This window comes from Hylaeus volcanicus, chromosome 5 (assembly GCF_026283585.1).
Source record: "Hylaeus volcanicus isolate JK05 chromosome 5, UHH_iyHylVolc1.0_haploid, whole genome shotgun sequence".
In the NCBI taxonomy this organism is placed as follows: Eukaryota; Metazoa; Arthropoda; class Insecta; order Hymenoptera; family Colletidae; genus Hylaeus; species Hylaeus volcanicus.
In genome coordinates, this window is record NC_071980.1 from 21332788 (window position 1) to 21350649 (window position 17862).

The 17862-nt window shown below is 37.0% G+C and overlaps 1 protein-coding gene across 2 annotated transcripts in view; it reads right to left on the reverse strand.

Moving 5' to 3' along the window:
- The window catches only part of LOC128876311 (serine/threonine-protein kinase 25), a 250957-nt gene that overhangs the window by 127713 nt on the left and 105382 nt on the right, over nucleotides 1-17862 (reverse strand). The window lies entirely within an intron of this gene.

Consider the following 17862-nt stretch of genomic DNA (forward strand, 5'->3'; position numbering starts at 1 on the left):
AAGCTAGAAATTTAATACACGCGTGAGAGTCAACAGTAAAATTTAGGCAGAATTTCTTAACGTTATATAATACGGAAAAGAAGGAAGTAGGGCTCCGTCAAAAATCGTTACTCGCTTATGACACGAGAGAATAAAACTGGCTCGACGTTGAGGACCCAGTTTCCATGCCAAAAAAATTGGATGATACGCTTCCAGCGAAGCGCGACGGGAAAGCACGTTTCACGTCTCGTTTCTGGCAGCGAGAAACATGCCAGATTATTCCTGTTCCAGGTGTAAAAAGTCCAAGAGTGCTCGGAGGAGGGATTAACCGCTTAAGGGTTTACACCAGAATGGAGACGTAACACAGTTGTGGTTCTTTACAAATCAATTCCAGTGGAGCTACACATTCAAAAAGTTTGGACACGTGGTATAGGAATATCTATTATTTGTAGGATACAGTAGTATTTTTATGTTTTTGAATGTCAATTTTTGATTGAAATAACGAGGTAATCTAAAATAGTATCGATGTATTCTATCCTCCATAAATCTAACGATGAGTTTAAAATGTAAACAAAAACTACTCCACAACCTTTCCAGCTTTTAATTGATGTGCACATGTTATTTGTTTTCAACCATTCCGGTATATTTAGACCTGTACCACCTACCAAAAATCGGCATGGACTTTCCAGACAAACCAATATATTAAACTATTTATCAGGATGAATGACTAAAAAGACGAATCTGATTCAAATCGAACAAACAGTATTTATTCGCTATTTACTAAACGAATAAAATCCCCCCATTCCTGGCATTCGCAACATAAAATTAATTTCTTCTCCTTTTCCTTTTTCGTCCGTTCGAAGGTAAAACAATCAAGTGGAAACATGCAATAAACAAGTCCCCCGAGGATTATTAAAGCGACCGCAGGTTTCCCTAAAGCGAGAGGAAGCGGAAAAATGTTTCAGGTGGAGCCAGTCGTGGGTCGACGCGTTCAATAATTAGCCGGCTTCGCATCGCCGGTGGTTACACCATTAAACACTTACGGCAGTCGCCATTAATGCATCCCACGTGCATTTCCCCCGCGGCCACTAACAGGAAGCCCTCCCAATACGAGTAGGGGGCCAGATCGTCTGATGGTAACGATGTAACGACCTTGCCTGCGCGGTATCTTCCGGTTACGAGCTTCCTGATGCCAGCCACGACCCGGTCCGATCGTAAAACCCGAACTTTCCCCGCGAAAAGCGCTGCCAGGCTCCTCTTGTGCTTTTACGATCCACCGACCACCCATCTCTGGAGAAACTCACGCGTTTAAGGGCAATCGCCTTGGAACCATAAATAATACTTGACCACCCCAAAAAGGAATATCGACTGGCCCGTAATTGCGTTCGGGTTCGATCTCCCTTCGGTTGACACGCGCTCGGGTCATTCCACGACGGATCGGGTCGCCTTCGTAATCCAGGGGATGGATTTTGTTCAAATTGGAATATATTCCGGTTTGTGGGAAAGTAGGGGGTTTGAGTCATCATTTCGCTGCTTTCGATATTGTTTAACTCTTTGGAACACGGTGGGATTAAAAGTGTCCCACCTTTTTGATCGACCGTAATGCATGGCGGGACATTTTTAATCCCACCTCGAAATTTTGCAATAGCTGCATGTGTATAGGTGTGATACCTTTATTAATAAAAATATAACAATTTTGTTTGATTTAAAACGCAATAAAATTCCTGTGCAACATGGGTCTATCTTATGACCTGAATTCCTGTGACGCAAAGAGTTAAATGATGAAAACTCTGAAAATTGGTAGTTTTCTTTGATTTTTATGAAAGATGTCTGCGGAACAGAGTTCGTATTTCTGTATTTGTTAAATAAGTTGCTCGAACTTTTTGTTTAGAAGTATTAGGGTGAACCAAAAGTTCGTGCGTTTTTTACGTTGTTCAGTTTGTGCAATTTTTTGATGTAATTAAAATTACTTTATATGCAAGTGTTACATATCATTTTGTAGCTTTTGAAAAGCTCTTTCATATTTAATTAATGGCTGCCTCTTGTTTGAATCTCCATCTTGATACGTTAAGAAAATTTTCAAGTAATAAAGTGAAATTATTCGTTACCTATTAGCTTTAGCGCCAATAAAGATCCATATTTTTTTTATTTAGAATTTGATATTCTACCATATGTTTGTATAAAAAATATACCATTCCATTGAAGATTACCTACATTTCTCAGAAAATAGTACAAATACGAAAGATTTACATACCCGGTTGCACACAAAAAACAGCATCACTTTTTCCTCTTTCATTTTTTTGTCGTACGTACCATTTACGAGAAAAACGCTTGGCTAGTAGTAGCCTGAACACCCTGTATATTCATAATGAAAAATTTATTTGGAAACATCACATCTCATCATTTAATTTACACAAACTTCTTCAACGAACATAGAAGGTACTTACGGGACCGACTGTAAATGATGAAAAAAACTACTGACGGATTGGGTGAGAAAACAACCTGAGAACCTTGCACGTTCTTCCTGGATGCAAGTATCAAACAGACTGATTAAAGTGTTGGACAAGTTCCATAGAACGTCGATCAAAAAGGCCCGAACATTTCCAGGCTTCCTCTCATACTGTTCGAATCAGTGTGTACGTTGAATATGCCAACAAAAAGAAATTGCAATCGTGTTTCATCATCTCGAAGCCCGTTATCTGTCGCGTTCATTCCCGTGATAAAGATTACGCCATGCGAGCACGTCGTGCGAAGGTAATTAGTTTTTTTTTTTTATCTTCCTCTCCGAGCAGCGCGGAACGCGAGATTTAATAATTGCGGGACAAGGCAAGCAGGTCCTCGTTCACGAAACGAACATTCCTTGAACCAGTGTTCCCGTCACGGTGGCTACCGTCGTGGAAATTCCTATACACCGTGTAATTCGGTTTAATGTCCTGTCTTTAGGTAGCACTGCCGTGATATTAAGAGCGCCGACGCTGCATCAGACCCCGACGAAATAGTAGACATACCGTCACCTACTTTCTCAACCAACGAAACGCGATGAACTTTTACGACAGGAATTAATCGTAACTTTTTCTCACGCAAAATAACGCACCCTGCGATGCTTTTCATGGTTTGCTATCCAACGAATTCTCTCTTAACCGTCCGTTTTTTTTTTGCTGTTCATTCCTGTTAACCTCCTCTCCTCGCTCGCCAATTTTTAATTAACGGCTTAACGTTCGCTTGTTTCTGAAATTTGTTCGTGAAAGACGGTTTAAATGTAATTAACGCTGAATTTACGGAGATTTTTTAATCCGTAAATTGTAGATTTTATGCATTTATGATATGAAATAATATAATAAATACTTGCTAAACATAACCAAAAGGTGTGTGCATTTATACATAGTGAAATAACAATATTATTATATTAATTCGGTTTACATTAAAATATACTTTATGTTAAATAAATTTATATTAAATAAAGTATGTTTTGTTTATGTCTCGATATTGTTGTACGTCGTAAATGTATAAAACCCGCGTTCTACTTGCCGGATTTGTATTATTTAAGTAACTTCTCGAATGAATTGAAGATTTACAATTAGACAAAAAGAAATTTTGATATATTCTTTCCTAACAAAGAATGCATCTTTATTAACAAAGAATAATTATGATAAATACCTGTGATGGAAAATTTCTTTGAAAATCAGCTTTGAATTCGACTATGTCAAGTTTTAGTGACTTACCCGAAACAAAAAGGAAAAACAGAGTTAGCGACAACGATGATAACTTTGGTTTTGATCAAAATACAGGTATTTAACAACAAATTTTTATTTCTAGTCCTGTAGGAAGTATTTTTATTATGTTAACGATAGAGGGACAACGTAGAGCATGTAAAAATATGACTACTTGTATAAATTGAATTGATATTAACACTATCAGAAATGAGTGATAATTTAATTGCATACTACATGTTAAGGTGTGACAAATATTTACATTTTTAAACATTATATCCATGAAAAGTTCGACTAAATGAAAGTACGGTTTAAATCTTTTGAAGTATAGTTTCCCTGTCACAATGTTATTTAAAAATTATACTCGCATTCATTACATATACAATTTGTGCAAGATAAAGAATCAATTGAAACTGCGCAAATTATAGAAAAGGCAATGATATGAATCAAAGAGTACTTCTTAATGAAGAACTCATGACTAGAATTTCCATTTTTACAAAAATGGAGTAAATGCACTCGTGCATCGTCGGCAAAAGTGCATTGAATCTGTTCGTACTTTCTTGGCGGATAAATATAATGTCTAACAAAAATAGAAATGTCTAAATCGTCTCTAAAAAATGTAATAGTAAATCTAATAGTAAATCTAATAGTAAAAAATATAATATTTTTTTCAAAAATGGAGTAAATGCACTCGTCCATCGTCGGCAAAAGTGCATTGAATCTGTTCGTACTTTCTTGGCGGATAAATATAAAGTCTAACAAAAATAGAAATGTCTAAATCGTCTCTAAAAAATGTAATATAATACTGAAGCACGACACGGTGCAACAACATCGTAGCGTTTCGATCTTTTTTTACTCATTTTGATCGACGTTCCGCCTGGCCCTTCCCGTAGAAAAAAAAAAAAAAAGAAAACTGATGTTTCACGAGTGGATAGCTCTTAGCTGACTAAACAGCGTTGAAATCTGGTCGACGCGTTCGCGGGGAACATCGGAATTTTCACGGCACGTCCACCGTTTTACGGAGCAACGATCGTTCCGTTCGGTTCAGCCGACCTTTCTCATGCGGCCGATTACACAACGCCTGACACTGGCACTTATCCCGTTACATCGTACCCTCTTTCCTTTCTCATTTCGTCGCCGGCTCGTTCGCTCGCTCGTACCTAAGCGCCACCTTATACGGTGTAATTAAATTCTTTACCTCCGTCGCTCGAGAACCTGTTCCACCGATACCTCGGAACGTCCGAATTACTAGAGACACTGGGTACGTTTCGACGATCGGGAAGAGAATCTTGCTTGCCGATAGTCATACTTAAGCTAGACTGGAGAATGGGAAACTTTCGGCAGTGGAAGGCCACGTGCCACGAATTCCTGAATTCGTAGACTTTAGGAATAGTCAATTGTAATTAACGCTTATGTTATTTGTTTTGTGTGAATACTTTTTTTTTATAGAGAATCTTGTTTGCTCTTTCGATGGACATTTGTAAGCTAGATCAGAGATTGGGAAACTTTTGGCAGTGGAAGACCACGTGTCACGAATTCCTGAGTTCGTAAACTTCAAGAATTGTAACTGAAGCCCGTATTGTTTATTTTGTGTGAATAATATATTTTGTAGGTATAGTAGCTTCAGCAACTGTTTCGCCTGCCAGTGTTTACGTAATAATATATAAATAATCTTAATCATAGTAAATAATCTTATTTAAAATGTTTTCGGTCGTCGTTTAACTATCGTGGCCGACATTTCATTTACATTAAAGAACTGTCACGTCATTTCGTACGACTTTTATTGTGGGAAATCAAAGAAGGCGTTTGCGATATGTTCTCACACGTAGTCGTTAGAAATAAATTGTAAATGATCTGTGAGATGTTCTGTCTCATTCTCCGTACTCTCCAGAAACGCCCCATGTGATTATTATTTATTCTTTTCATTCAAATCTCTTCATGATAAAGTGTTTATTTAGTAAATGACGTAAAAATGCACTTTTTCTAGCAAACCACTAAATTTGTGCAAACATGGCATTATGTTGTTTTCAGAGAGATGGAAGAAGATAATAGAGCAAAACAAGATTACGTACAACTCGGTAATGTAAAATAAAGTATAAAATATCGCGTAAACAATTACTTACTAATAAAACGATTGAAACTCTTTGAACAATTTTGGAATAATTTGAGATTTAAAGATTTAAAGTATGTACTATCTTTTGAACAGTGTAACACTGTAACTTTATTCTTGATATTTTATACATTTTCTATCCTCGTGCAAAACAAAAATATTTTGTTTTTTTCTTTATAGAAATTTTCTTTATAGAAACTGCCCCTGGATCTTTGATTTTAAACAAGTTCGTCGAAGCGTAGCCTTCTCCCCAACAAATTTTTCTCCTCGACCGGGAGTATTCCCAACGTGAACAGGGCTTAACGTTCATCGATCGAATCTTGGCTGGCTTTTAACAAAAACCTTTCGTTTGGCTAGCTCTGTGGCCAGACTAGACCCCAGCCAGGCAAAAATTGCTCGGCCTTTGTCCCGAAAGCAACCAGATCGTCCGCGAAATCGATTATAAGCGTAAATTGTGCGCTACTGGATTAAATGCCACCAGGTATCGTCGAGTGGGGTTGCTTGCAGCATTCGACGAATACTTATTCTGAACCGTGATTCTTATTAATATTTAATCGAAGACTAAATGTTACTTATATGCATTGTAAATATTCAATGAATTCGGAGATGTACATATTCAATGAATTTTAAAGTTTCAGATTATTATACCAATGTTTTTCGAGAAAGTAATATTTCCGAACACGAAAAGTTGAGAATAAGATATTTTTCTATGTTTTAATATCTATTGACTGGAACAATTAAAACTTAATATCTTCGACATAATTAAACATTTGTGATATATACAGCATCATTTAGTGCTCGATTAAACATTAATAACAATAATAGTTCTGAGTAATCAATCATCGATATTCTAATACCTATTGATGGCACCAACTAAATATTAATTTCTGACAATAGTTAAAGTAATTATTAACAATACTTATTATTTAAACAATTATGGGGAATATGATTTTGCTGTGATATTAATGTTTCACGAATTATTTTCATCAAAATTATTCAACGAGCCTTCGAATCGACCTGTTCATGGTCGCGTCGCGATTTCAATTTAGCTTCACCCTCTTAGTTCAAATAATTGTTTGGCAGAGTCAGACTTAGACCTTGGAAATCGAAGGGAATTTTGTTTTCCTTTGATTTTCATCGTTTCGTACTTAGTATTAAGCTCGTCGCTCTACGTAGAGTACGCATCTATGTATGTATACTCTATGTAGAGGGAGATCGAAGGAACTTTAATTCCTTATATCTCCGGGTCTCCAGTCACAGCAACCTCCTCGGGGTGAGACCTGGTAATCGGTATTACTCGTGAGGAACAATCCTTCGTCGCGAGTAATAGCGAGCTAATGGCTGCGAACTTGGAATAAGATCTTTAGATATAAAAAGTGTAAAGTGCAAAAATGTAAAGTGCAAAAGTGTAAAGTGTAAACCAAATTACGATGATATCCGTCCTCTAAAATTAACGCAGAAAACGGTAAACCTGAAAAATCGAGTAAGCAACGAACAAAAATGTTGCAATTCAGCCCACGCGACGGTACGTAAATTTTTAAACATCGAGCGTGCCATGAACTTGAAAAGAAAATCGTTCGTAAAATTGTGTCCCCTCGTGCTGGCTCGGGTGAAATGGATTCCAGCGCTGTTTGCGAAATCCTTCATTTCCATGCAATTAATAGCTAATGGAACGAATCGATTGAAAGGCGGGAGGAGCGGCGGGATCCGAAGAATTCGGTAAACAGCAGTCGCGCGTCAAAATCTGCTTCGAAATCGCTGATCAAATATTCGTCCATGCGGCGATAATCGCTTTTCGGCCTCCGGAAATGGAGATCGATTCCGCGCTGACGATGCTCCCAACGGCTTCTTCCCCGTCCCTCGCTCCTCGACGACCGATCGAGGTCGCGATATTTCGATTTTCCCGTTCGCAAAAGCCGAAATGGCCATCCAATTTGTCGAGCATCAACGACAGTTGCGCGAAATTAAACGAGCGGCCGGTGTAATCGCGCTGATTACCGCCAGGGCTCTGTCCATTGATTTTTCGAGCATAACCTTCCCAACGTGGCCGACACAACCACCCCCTCAGCCCTGCTGCATCGAACACGAGGAAGCTCGTGTCATTCCCCGTGGAGCAACGTCGGGCGAATTTTCGACAAACGCGGCCATCTCGAGTGGACGCCGATAATTAAACGCATCAGCGTTCGTGCGATAGGTTCTTTGGTCTTGCGGTTGGCCGAATTTCTCGGCATAAATCAATTTGTTATAGTCAAAGTCAACGTAGCGCTGGTATCTCGTCTGTGATAGTACGGATAATAAAATATTAACAGGTAGTAGAGCGTTTGAAATAATGGGAATATTTCTTAACATTATTTCTATCAAAGGTGTTATAAGATATCTTTTTAAATTTTCAGTTTTAAATTTTCATTTAAAATTATTTTCTAAGTTTAACCTATTCACTGTCAGGCAAATCTAAAACCTTTTGCCTTGATGTCTAATTTAGGTTATTATTTTGATAATAAAAAGAGATATTAAATTTGTTGTAAGAACCGAACATCCTCGTGTAACAAATCCAATATTTCCAACACTTTTTTCTTGTTTTCCTTTAAACAGAACGTGCATATTTTATTTTGGGCTTATAATTTCACTTATTGACAAATTTCAGATTGTTCGTTACACTTTTGAAACACATTTAATGCTTGGTCAAATATATAATTATTACTTTTAGAGTTATTTTAAGGAATAAGCCTCTGTAATTGTATGCCAAGGATAAAATAACTGTGAAACGGGTAAATAATTTAATCGATTAAAATTTTACCGCCCCGTTCTGCTAACTACGCGGAGAACACCAGTGAGAGTCGCTTCTGTGAGTGGTTTCGCGGAGGAATTCGAAAAATACATCGGAGCGAATATTTTATTGTAAAACTCGTCGACGGTTAAACGCAGGAATTTAATATCGAGTTTCGAAAAATGCAGATTTCAATGCATTATCGACCACGCAAACGGTAGCGTGGAGAGCTTTGAGAACGTGAAAGGGTAACGCTTAAAACAGAACGATTTTTCGTTCTACCTGAAAGCTCTTCCTCAAAGTCTCGCGGCTCTAAGAGAACTCGTGTTCCGCGGTTGAATACATCCGACGCCAAAGAAACGAACACTCGAGTCGAATAGAACAGACTTCCGATTTCATGGCAAGAATAGGAATTTATTGGGCTTCCTTGAAAGCACGCTATATTCTGCGAGCATCGGGCTTATCGAGGTCCTTTTGTCCGTGTCCAACTGACCTTTTTTGCAGTACGTTACGCTACAGTCCATTCTTTCATTTCTCTCGATTGAAATTATAAGGAAAAATCGGGGTATCGGTTTTTTTTTCTTCGCAATATTCATTCTCACCTGATACGATGCCACACGTCTGCCTAGCTAGCCCACCCACTTAAATAAAATTTAAGGAAAAAATTGCATAATAATGCACTATTTGTGCACTCTTCAAATCCGTAAGAAAAAAAATTTTGCGCTCATGAATATATCAATTTTTTTTTTTAATTCTAAATTAAAGTGTACACAAATACAATTAAATGTGAAAGATGATATTGTTTAATTGTCTACAATGACTACGTCTGCAGACTTATTTAAAAAAAAGAAAAGCAAAAAATAGACTCTTAAAACCATCTTTGTAAAGCCCTTTACATTTGTATACTTGCTGGAATAAAATAATTTCCTAGCATAGAATAAAAAATACCTCATAAAGTATTAAGTCTTTAATAATTACACTTGAATCCTATTATATGCAAAATGATAAGAAACAAGTTATACAAAGAAAGATACGTAGTTCAATTTAAACAACAAATACACAAGTGCAAGTGCAATATGCATTTGTACCATTATACCAAAAAGTGATAATTTGGGATACATCACGTTTAGTATTACACGGACAAAAATACAAACTCAAATAATCAAAAAGATGATGAGCACAGGGAGTAGATCTGGAGTACACTATTGAAAATAAAAATCATTCAAAATTAATAGACTAACGTAACTAAACAGTCCACATTGTGCTCGATTTCAAGTATCTTTTTAATCGCAAGATGATGTTGCAGTAGGCGAACAGGATCGGCGAAATTCCGAAATTCTGCAGGGGCAAGGAAGATGAAAGAGTCGACGTGTCGGTTCGATATCAAGAGGGGTGTCTTTTAACGAAAAGAAGCGTTAATTCACTTTCTCCTCGATCCATTTAACTGCTTTTGTTCCCTGCCACGTAGCAACACTTTCACCCTCTGGCGGTCGCGTTTAATGTTCACCCTTCTCTTTCGCGTCTTCTTCGAGATAGAAAATGCTGCAATTGCAATGGCGGCCAGGGTTAAGTGTGTTTCATTCGCAAAAGGAACGCAATCAAGACTTAATACTTTGCGCATCAATTATTTACCAACACTACTGCCATTAACACTATGACCGCGGAATGATTTTTGCTGGAAATTCTAAGAGACATAGAGGTGGGAATTTAAAAACAAAATTATTAACTTATAGGGAATGATAAGGCGGAATTTTTCTACATTTACAGTCTATTCGGAAGATGTTTAGTTTAAAAAATAAAAATTAGAAACTTGAAAGACCTTTTTCCTGACATCACGCAGTAGAGATCCTGCTTTTTTTTTTAAGGAAAAAAACAACAATTGAACAATTTAATCTAATTCCTATTAGTCAAGTGTATCATAGAATCAAATCACTTCAAATCAAATCAAATCAAACTTAACTTCTTGAGGGATATTGACACACATCCTACGTTTGCTTTTATAACAAAATTACTGTTGTTTAGGATCATGATACCTTTTAGAATTAAAAAATGTACAATATTAAAGTATATTTGTATGCCAAAATCGATTTATAGATAAAGATTGCTTTGATTTTCGTGTATTAGAGTAAATCAGAAAAACAAAAGCCCACTTAAAATTCGTCTGCCACGAGAATAAGTAAATTTAAAAATTTACTATTGAAAACTTGCGATTCCCCAAAACGAATGAACCCATATCGACAATTTTCGAACACCTCATTGGATATTCTGTATCCACCGGTCCATAGCGACGCATGATTTTGAAATTTTGTGAACGTAGCGCGAAAATCTCGACCCGGATCGAGGTTAAATCATCCAAGGTTTGATTTACTGCGGCGATTTGGACCGCGATTGAAGGATTCGGTGCTGCAAATGATATAGGGACGTGTCGCGTCGCATGATAAACGACTTAATCCACTGGACGATTTATGGTCGTTTCGAGAGAGTCCTTTAACACGTTCGTTGCGACGAGCGATCGAAAGCTTAATCCGGCTGCTTCATTAATGGACACGTTTGCATCGTTAAAGAGGAAGTTTAATTTATTCAGGAGCGACGGTAAACAAGTTTCTACCTGATTATCGCTAATGAAAAATTAAACCAGAACTTGGCGGATAAAATTTGTCTTATATTTTTTTAGATAAATGAATAAGTTAGATTAAAAATTATTCATCCATTATTTGTTGTTCATATCTTATTTATTTATCTAAAAAAATATGAGACAAATTTTATCCACCAAGTTCTGGTTTAATTTTTCATTAGCGATAATCAGGTTATTGTGCTTGTTAATTCAAATAGATTAAAGATTCATAAGTGGTTTTCAACGTAGGTACACACATAACATAATTATCTAAAGCAGAGCTGGATTATCCGAAATTAAAAAGATCAGGCATTTTTGAATAACATATCAAAGTATCTATTATTAGTCATTAATATTTGAATAAACATTGTCAAAAATGTTATAAACCGTAACAACGCCGCAACTTTGTTCATTTAAGCTGTTTTCAAATAGAAAAATTCTAACACACGCACTGAACCATTTCTTTCGAATACCCTTAAACCTTTAACGCCTAGGTGGACATATATGTTCATCGATATTTACTTACAAGAAATTAATTACCAATAATAATGGTATTATACCATTACGCTTCTATTGTTTGATACAAGAGGACACCACTTTTAAAATTAAAAAATTCATGTGTCATTTGTCAAAAATATTCTAACAATTTTACAAAGACAATTTCTTTTTTCTACCTGAAAAAAGAACCTAGGCATTACAGGGTCTTATCACCAGAAAATTTTTCGTTCGTTCCCAAAAAATTCATCAAAGTGCTCCTTTTTTGGGGGGCCATTCTAGATAAGCTCCCTCCTCTTAAGAGGGCCCTGCCTATTGTACACGGATTTCATTCATTTCCTTTTTTCATTAAAGGGCCAGAGGGAAGGGCAAAACAGAGAATCGGAAGGTTTCGTTTGAAGCAGTATTTGAACGACATCGAAGGAAAAGCCTTTGGAATGCAAAACTACGCGGCGACGGGACATGGAGCCGTCGGTGATGGACAGTTTAATCTAGTTGTTAATTTATAGCGTTTCGGGCGGGGTCCTCTAACACGTTTGTTATCAGGACCGAATAACACAAAGGGCTTAATCTCGCTGACTTCATTTGCATGCAAACCTCTTGAAGCACCGACCGAGGCCGAGACGGAGCGTCCCGATAGATGCAATTAACTTATTCGTAGTCCTCCTCCCTTTCGTCCTCGAAAAATAAACCGACCGCCTGCCAGCAAACAGGATGCAAATCGCGCCGCAGGGAAATTACTCGAAAGGGATGACGAAACGGACAGGAAAAAAGAACGATAAATAAAAAAAAAAAGAAAAAGAAATAAAAGAGGAAATTCCAGGACGGGGGATAAAAAACAATTGGGCAAGTTTTGGAATAAAAGGAGAGCTGGCAGCCGAACGAATATCGATAGGCAGGCTACCTATCGATATCGAGTCAATCCGCGACAGAAATTGAAGCGAAATTGGATCGCGAACAAAATGCAGCTCGCGATAACCTCGTATCGTCCACGGGTATTGGATCAACGTTTATTCTATGCGATTCACTCTAGAGGCGGAAGTGAAATAATTATTTGGACGGAAAGAGGGAGAAGGTTTGTTTATTACATGCCCTGGGACAGCGTCCCCTGCGAGCAATTCGTCGAACATTAGAGTGTCCGCAGAATACGTAACAAGTTTGTAAAAAGGTTCAGAGTAATAGAACTGACTAAAAGATATACAATGTGAATAAAATGTGAAATAAATAAAAATTAAAAGTAAGAAATATATTATGTCTGTATAAAGGGTCTTTTAAAGGCTTTAATTATAGTTGTATTTTTTGCAAACATGGTAGTCGTACTGGTTGCTATTATATTTAGATAGTGCAGTCGATTATTGTCTAAAACGAACTTGATCAAACTGTGTGAACACTATTTATTATTAAAGTGCGGATGTTTATGCATTTATGGCGAATGAAAATATGGGGAAATATGTGAGAATGTGCACAAACGTATAAATATATAAAATAGGACATACTTTCATTTAAGTTTAAATTATTTTTTCTGTACATGTAAGAATATGAATTTGCATAAACATCCACTCTGTTTACTATCATTTGATATTTTATATAGATTTTTCCATAGTCTCTATCTGCATGGTTGATTAGAGTCTGACAATATGACGAAGAGAATTCCTCAACCTAACTTTGTCCAACTACCCTCTTAAGAATTTCCTAAATCCATTACATGTTTACTCACTTTGATTACAGGATCCAGGTATTCCTTTTAATCAATAAAAATGATTAAAAGACAGGGCACATTACATCACCTGTATTTAATGGAGTCAGAACAGAGAGAGACAGAGAGTGAGAGCGAAAGAGAGGGAAGGACGTGTTTTAGATACTTCCGTAAATGCAATTGCTAGCTGTAGGTACTGTTAATTTGGTCGCTGCAGTGACAAACGAATCGTACACGCTCGCTTAATGAACCGAGGGAATTGAACAATATCACTGAAAACAATTACCACATTTTTTAACGAAGCGATAAAGTTGACGTTACGACGCTCGCGAGACCGTTGCCCTCTCGAACGTATTTATCCATCGTTACTCGACCAATGTTGACCCATTTCAACTTCAAACACGGAGTTCGCGATTCTCATCCATCCGTGGATGTATATAACCTGGATACACGCATACATATGTGCATGCAGAGGGAATTGAAATTGGAACAATGTGTCCGATTCTAACGAACTGGTCGAGACGAATCAGTCGGTTCGGCCGTGAGAGTGTATTGTTAAGGTGTATTGCGTCGCAACCTCGTGGTCGAAAGAGTGCATTTGTTGGCAATTGCAGATCGTTAAAAAGGGACGTTTCAAGAATTTCTTCCCGTACTTCGTAAATGATAAATTTTATTATTATAAAGTTGAAATTTCTGGCAAAAGAAGTCTCGTGCTGGCAAATTCTATTCTACAGTTCTTACTAATTTTTGTCATGGGCTTACATAAATCTGAATTGGAGTCTCTTATAAACAAAATAATAAAATAAAAACATTTCTAACTTGATTGTAAGAAACATAACAACTTGAAAAAAATATCCAGTATTCCAATCGAAAATATCCTTACCAATTATTATCCTATATGTATTCAAGTTTGTTAAATATAAAATATTTAAAAAAAAGCAATTGTTTAAGAGTATCTAACAATAATAACCATCTGATAAATGGTAGAAATTCCGCTCTTTAATTTGGATTTTGTTAGAACCGAATTGGACGATTCTACACAGAGTTACAGCACTTTAAAGTTTCGTATTTAATAGACCCTTTAGTAATAATACATATGGAAGCATGAATGACCCAGTTTACTACTACTTCTTGGACATACGTACTACGAAATTCCAAGAAATACTAGTAAACATTGTAGTATTTCCTGGAAGGAAAACCCCTCCATTTCCTGGATGGACAACCCCTTTAAGTTGTTTAGAAGAGATACAAGTATATCTCTTTTTCCTTTTCATCGATCTCGATGAAATTTGGTATACAAGGGTTTTTGGAGGCGCTGATTTCAAATCTGAACACAGAATTTACAAATTCAAAATGGCGGATCCAATATGGTGGATAAAAATGCAAAAAGTGACTCTATTTGGGTGAAACTTGGTATGCAGGGGTTAATGGTGGCACTGATTCTAAATGTGAACTCAACATTTAAAAATTCAAAATGGCGGATCCAATATAGCAGGACAAAATGTGAAAAGTGACTGGATTTGAATGAAACTTGATATACAAGGGTTTTGGAGGCACGGATTCCAAATCTGAACACAGAATTTACAAATTCAAAATGGCGAATCCAATATAGTGGACCAAAATGCAATTGTGACTCTATTTGGATGAAACTTGGTGTACAGGGGTTAATGGTGGCACTGATTCTAAATCTGAACTCAACATTTGAAAATCAGTACCGTGGAATCCCGCGCATTAAAAGTGGAACACTTTAATCCCTTCCGTAGGCGTAACTTTCGTAGTTACTTTTAAACTACACTGTACAGGTGAGAGTTGTGCGTTACCCCCACTTATGCATTACAGTCAACAACATGCTCCATCACTACTCTCTCACTGTCAGTTTTTCGTTACAAAAAGTTTCACTGTAAATACATTTTCACCTTATTTATAAAAAGTATAACAACTCAAATAAACATCCAGCGTGATTCAATTCAGTTAACTATGCATACAATTTACAAAGAGCAAGGAAACTAATCAAATACACAAAATGTCGCATAGAACGCTTCGGAATGTCACCTGCAACCTGAAATCCATGTACATCCGTGTTTCTACACGAAGCAACACGTCTCCTCGCGAAAAAGAGAGTCTCGAGTCCAGGAATCGAGGCGTAAAATAAAAGTGAATTACGAATGGAATTAAGAAAGCCGGGTAAAAGGTAATGGGGAAAGGTGGCGGGGAGGATGAGAGCATCGTAACGACGACGGGAAGAGGAGAATTCGTAAACGTCGCAGCATCCGCATGGCGAGACGACGCTCGTCCGCGTCAGCGAAATCGTTTTCATGGGATTTCTGCACCAGCGAAGATAACTCCCCTTTTCGTCGCGAACGCGATTCCCCTTCGAGCGGAAAAATTTTTCTTTTCCCTGCGACGTTCGTCGCGCCGAAAAGGAGCAGCCGACGACAGATAAGAATTCTCGCCGAATCGTGCCAGAAAGTCGCGTCTCTATCCCGCAAAGTTATGTTCCCAGGCGTCTCGTTCCTCGTCCACAGAGAAAGGAAACGCGAGAATGCAAAATTAGTGGGACGAAAGATCGGGCGAAATGGCGCGCAAAACGTTACCAAAGAAATCCAAAAAAAAAACGGACGTTTACTTGTGCCAAGCAGAAGTTTGGAAACTTTCTCGGTTCGCGACGCTCTTGCCACTTTGAATATGCTTTTGCGACATTCTCATCGTTCGAGCGATACTGTGCATTCACTCATTGCTATACTGCGAATGTTTATGCATTTATGACGTATGATAATATAGGAAACGTACGTAAAATGTACATGATATAAGATATGTTGAATATATTCTACAATTGTTATAATGATATTGTTATTTTATTTTGCAGTAGTACGCATATTCTTTGGCTACGTTTAGCATTTGTTTATTATATTAATTTATATCATAAATGCATAAGACCCTAAGTCTACTGATTATTATACTGCGGATGTTTATGTAAATTCATTTTTCCACGAATACAGAAAGACGAATGAAACTTAAGGGATATTTCTGACGTAACGAACGAAAGATTAAGCATACTTTACAGATTTCTTTCGAAGTCTATAAATTTAAGAACGACTCCGGTGTTCTTTCTACTTATAATAATATTAAGAAAGAGTATAAAAATATTCTTGTACAGACCTTATGATATTTATTTATTGACTTATATTAACGTTAAAATAGCTTCTGTCGACATCTTTATGGTCGTCAAGATATAACCTCCACAAATTTTAACAACGGATTTTTAAATATATGTACTTTGACAAATGAAAAAGAAAATTATTTTTTTTTTGTCTTACTTAAATAGTGCATTATTATGCAATTTTTTCCTTAAATTTTATTTAAGTAGAGTGGCTAGCTAGGCAGACGTAAATTCTGAACCAGGACATCGCAAATTTGTATCGATAAGGCGAAAATAAAAATGACAAAATATGCTTTGAAATTCAAATGTTGTAAATATGTAGAGTATAAAATAAAAAGATTTTCAGAATTTTTTCGTAACTGGGAATAGAATTTGAAGCGACGTGAATTCACGTCAGCGGTAGCGAATTCGTTAAATAAAGTGTCACGGTTGATTAAACGGGACCAACGTTTTATTGCGATCTGCTACGTAACAACGTCGGCCAAAAGTGCGCGAATGACCGGGTAACATTTCGAACGGTGAATTAAATCGCGGAATGGAAGTGGAAAATTTTCACCTGACCGTACACGCGACACGCTAGGTGAAAAATTTGTTTCGCACTGTCAACGGTGGATAACGGTTTTTAACGCGATTTCAAGTATTACCGGTTTCAATGCGTTTCCTACCGCGCGCTTAATTGCGACTGTTCGGCAAGCTTACTGTCACTTCGATTAATCGAACGGGTTTCGTTTCGGGGCAGAAAGCAACAGGTGTATGCGCAGAATTTATACAGGGTGTTTCTTAATATGTGGGCGCCGTTTCGGGGATAAGGTCCTCATACCAGTACGAATCGAAAAGTCCTGTAGCAATTTGCGAACTACGGCTTCGTTCTCGAAATATAAGCAGTTGAAATTTACAAGTGCAACTTCCGGCGCGGGCTGCTTTGAATCTCTGTTAGCTGTTAGCAATATGTACACCCCCGATCGTAAATATGTGGACACTTACTGAGTTTAATGAATAATTAATATACACCGCAAATTATTACTGTACAACTTTTGTTGCTAAATTCTATATAGGATGTGTATTTAACAACATTCAATAATACTAAATGTTGTGTGGTGTATTCAATTTTATAGCGGAACTATGGGATCGTTTAGATATAAAATTTCAGGAAGAATGTTCAATATATCAAAAACATTTATGACGAAATATTACAAAATAAATGAGATAATATTACTTCGGGTACAATGAAGAAATTAATAGTATCCAAGTTTGGTAAAAGAAATTTTAAGAACACGCAGCAGCAGACTGCAGCAGACATACAATAAAAAGAAAACTGAACTGTTTTTTAT